Source organism: Cucurbita pepo, chromosome 17, assembly GCF_057944985.1.
Source record: "Cucurbita pepo subsp. pepo isolate OVF chromosome 17, ASM5794498v1, whole genome shotgun sequence".
NCBI lineage: Eukaryota > Viridiplantae > Streptophyta > Magnoliopsida > Cucurbitales > Cucurbitaceae > Cucurbita > Cucurbita pepo.
In genome coordinates, this window is record NC_141814.1 from 5,721,800 (window position 1) to 5,726,845 (window position 5,046).

The window sequence follows — 5,046 nt, forward strand, 5'->3', positions numbered from 1 at the left end:
TTTGCACGTGCTTCAAACATCCCGGAATAAGGTTTCGATTTTAAGCAATCGTTTACTATTTTATACCGTCCTTTTCTTCGAAATTCTATTCTAAGTCATGAAGCCTAATCATTCCCCAAAAAAATTTCTTAAAATGTCGCCTATTACTCGATTTTTTAGCACGTGCTTCAAACGTCCCGGATTAGGGTATCCAAATTCGGTTTTCGATTTTACGCCCTCTTTTACTATTTTATACCCTATGTTTCTTCTACATTCTATTCTAAATTAATAAGCCTGATCATTTCCCACAAAAATTTTAAAAACCATCTAGTATTACTCGATTTTTTTTTTTTTTTTTTTTTTTTTTGCACGTGCTTCAAATGTCCCAGAATAAGGTTTCAATTTTAAGCAATCATTTAGTATTTTATACACTCCTTTTCTTCGAAATTCTATTCTAAGTCATGAAGCCTAATCATTCCCAACAAAAATTTCTTAAAATGTTGCCTAATAATCGATTTTTTAGAACGTGCTTCAAACGTCCAGGATTAGGGTTTCCAAATTAGGTTTCGATTTTACGCCATCTTTTACTGTTTTATACCCTATGTTTCTTCGACATAATATTCTAAATTACTAAGCCTGATCATTCCCAACATTAATTACGAAAAACGTCGAGTGTTACTCGATTGTTTCGCACGTGCTTGAAACGTTCCATACTAAGGTTTCCGGATTAGGGTTTCGATTATAAGCACTCTTTTACTGTTTTATTCACTCCTTTTCTTCGAAATTCTATTCTAAGTCATGAAGCCTAATCATTCCCTAAAAAAATTTTGAAAGACGTCGACCGTTACTCAGTATTTTTAGCACGTGCTTCAAACGTCCTGGATTAGGGTTTCGATTTTAAGCATTCTATTCATTTTTTATACACTATGTTTCTACGACATTCTATTCTAAGACATCAAGCCTGATCATTCCTAACAAAAATTTCGAAAAACGTCGAGTGTTACTCGGTTTTTTCCAAAAATTTCTGTATTCAACAAATCATCCTCAAACATGAATATTACATGCCTTTAAATAGGTCAAAAAGGTTACCCTAACAGAATAAAGTTCAGCCACCAACCACAAATCACTAATAAATGTTATTAAATAAAAATTGAAGAAAATAAGGAATTAATAAATTGTCTTAATTGGTAATTCAACTACCAAAGGCAAGTCTTCTAATTACTTTCTAATATCAGCCACTCCATTATCTTCTTGATTTGATATGCTGATGCTATAAAGATTTTTAGGCTCAAAAGTCTTTGTTTCAACCTGTACACTAGCTAGCTTTTGAAGATGCAATGTATAGGCCTCTTGAATCTTCTTAACCTTACTTCTTGTAATCGGTCCTTCAGGTACATGCAAAGGGTCAGCAGTTGAATTCATATCATCCTCCCTTTCTTTAAAAGGATTTTTCCTCAAATCAAGGTCTTCATTCCCTACATCAAATGGACTCAAATTAGCCACATTAAAAGTTGAACTTACATTGCACTCACCTCTGAGATCTAGCTTGTATGCATTGTCATTGATCCGTTCTAGTACTTGAAAAGAACCATCTCCTCTTGGTTGAAGTTTTGACTTTCTCTGACTTGGAAACCTTTCCTTTCGTAGATGGACCCAAACCCAGTCACCTTGTTTAAAAATCAATTTCTTTCTTCCTTGGTTCTTGCACGTGGCTAGTTTTTTATTTTTGTTTTCAATTCTTTCTTTTATGTCTTTGTGAATTTTTTTTATGTATTCGGCTCTTGAAGAAGCTGCATCATTAGGAAACATATTAGGTGGCAAAGGCGATAATTATAGAGGAGTTAAAGGATTAAATCCATACGCAACCTCAAACGGTGAACACTGAGTGGTGCTATATATTGCTCTATTGTATGCAAATTCCACAAAAGGTAGAGCCTCTTCCCAAGACTTGAGATTTTTAGAAATTAGTGACCTAAGTAAGGCTCCTGATGTTCTATTAACGACCTCAGTTTGTCCATCGGTTTGGGGGTGACATTTGTAGAAAATAGAAGCTTAGTTCCCAACTTTCCCCACAAAACCTTCCAAAAATGGCTTAAAAATTTTACATCCCTGTCACTAACAATGGTTTTGGGAATACCATGCAATCTAACCACTTCCTTAAAGAATAGATTAGCTATATTGGTAGCATTATCTGTTTTGTTACATGGAATGAAATGTGTCATCTTACTAAACCTATCAACCACCACAAAAATGCTATCATGGTGTCTTCTAGTCTTTGGTAATCCTAGAACAAAATCCATGCTAATGTCTACCCATGGTTCATTAGGAACATCTAAAGGTGTGTAAAGACCATGGGGTTATGTCTTAGACTTAGCCTCCTTACATTTAAAACATTGTTTGCATACTTTGTTCACATCTTTCCTCATTTTCAACCAATAAAAATGTTCACACAACATGCTATATATTTTAAATTCTCCAAAATGTCCCATAAGTCCTCCCCCATGAGCCTCCTTCACAAGTAACTCTCGAATAGAACATCTAGGGATACAAAGTTTACCCTTCCTAAAAAGCATATCATCGAACACAATATGATCTTGCACATGTTTCCCTTCTAAACATTGCATATACACATCATAAAATTTAGATTTTTCAACTTTGTACAATTCAATCATGTGTTTAAAACCAAGAATTTTTGGAGTAAGGGAAGAAAATAAAGCATACCTTCTTGATAATGCATCTGCGACCACATTATCCTTCCCCTTTTTGTAATTGATTACATAAGGAAACGTCTCAATGAATTCCACCCATTTAGCATGTCTCCTATTTAGCTTTGTTTGGCTTTTGAGGTGCTTCAAACTTTCATGGTCCGTATGAATAACAAACTCTTTCGGCCACAAATAATGTTGCCAAACTTGCAAAGCCCTCACAAGTGCATATAACTCTTTGTCATAAGTCAGATAGTTGAGTTGTGCTCCATTAAGTGATAAGCGCCTACGATGCTGGAATTTGCAAAGCTAGAGGTCCTTCTAGAATCCTTGCAAAACGTTCATAGAGAAATCTAACTTAACGGATTGATTCCAACCAAGAGCTGGTAAGAAGATGAATGACTCTTAAATCGAACTTGGAATCTATGATGGTCACTCTTAGATACCAAGACAATTCACTCCAGAATTAACTTGAGCAAAACTAATTCAATGAATCGGTTTAAACATCAAACTAAAGCAAGGTCTGAAAAAGAATAACACTAAAAGGGTATCAAGAAAACACAAAGGTTTTTTCCTATATTCCACCAATCCTCCAAACATGAATATTACATGCCTTTAAATAGGCCTAAAAGATAACCCTAACATAATAAGGTTCATCCACCAACTACAAATCACTAATAAATGCTATTAAATACAAATTGAAGAAAATAAGACATTCATACAAACTACTAATAAATGCTATTAATTACAAATTGAAGAAAATAAGGTATTCATAAATTGTCTTAATTGGTAGTTCAACTACCAAAGGCAAGTCTTCTAATCACTTTCCAATGTCAGCCACTACATTATTTTCTTGATTTGATACTTGAATCTTCTTTGTATTGCTTCTTGTAATTGCTCGTTCGGGTACATGGAAGTGATCAGTTGTTGGATTCATATCATTAAGCTTTTCACTAAAGATCATGATTGGCCTTTTTTCCTGCATTAAAACAGCCCCTATGCCCATCCCATTTGCATCACATTCAATTTCAAAAGATTTATCAAAGTTAGGTAAAGCAAGACAAGGCGCATTGGTTAATTTATCTTTCAGTTCATTGAATGCATTCTCTTGTTTTTCCTTCCATTCAAATTTCACATGCTTTTTAACAAGTTCATTCAATGGTGATGCTATGCTACTGAAATTCTTAGTGATCTCCTATAGAAACTAGCCAAACCATGAAAATATCTTACCTCGGTTGCATTGGTGGTTGTATAGCTTGTTCTTGATTCTTAATCTTATAAGTTTCTAAGATTCTTATTTTCTTGAGGCCTAAGTTGTTATATACATTCATGATCATATGAACCCATCGTCATAACTAGCATGAGTTATTCTAGAAGGTCATAAGTTCATATTGTGCTCCTTCGAGGGTTCTAGAAGGGTCTTGAATCTTGACATGTTTTCTTTAGGCGTTTCCTTAAGTTCCATCTTGGCTTATGTTCCAAACTTGCTCTAACCAACTTGAAATCTTGAGTTTATCCTCATGTCATATAAAATAGACCTTATAGGACATGGTTGGTGATTTGGAGCATATTTAGACCTTGAGCTAGGATATGAATTCTTGTTTCGTTTTCAGGAACTAATCCTTAGAGGTTGTCATGTCATATATCGTGTTTTAGTCCTGAAAACACTTTCAAAGTAACCCTTATTTTCTCACCATGAGTGCATAGGTGACATTACCACAAACGTGGCATCCTGCTAGCATATCGTGTTACAGGGCATCTCATTTAGGTGCGGAAAATAATAAGTCCATCATGACAACCTGCTCGTGGTACATATAGCAGGGCATCTCACCTAAAGAGGAATAGGAATCTCGTGGTACATTTCGTGATGGGAGATAATGGTTACTCCGGGCATGGATCCTAGCAACTTGTTAAGCATACCATCTACATTAACCTAGGCGTTTCCTTGTATTCTTGGGGATCCTAGGTTTATGCATAACGTCTTGGGTCAAGCTTGGAACTTAAAGGTTCTTCTTAGAAATAGTTCAACGTAACCTTGTGCACTTAGAATCTTATTAGTAACCAAGGGTGCCTATGGGAAATCTCTTATTTCATGGGTACCTCGTTAGTCATCCTAGGAGGTAAAGTCATGTTGATCGTGATGTACATTTTTCCCCATATCTTGGTTTTGCTATCTAACGTTTCCCAATGACTCCCAAACTTCATTACCTTATACAACATCATGAGATAAGGATTCATACAACATTTCATAATGTTGGGAGGTCATTTAGGGCTTAACCCGTAGGTAGTCTTCCTTAGGGGCATTATGGTCATTTTACCCCTAATTCTTGGTTTTGCTAATTAACGAGCTCCAGTGGCTTTC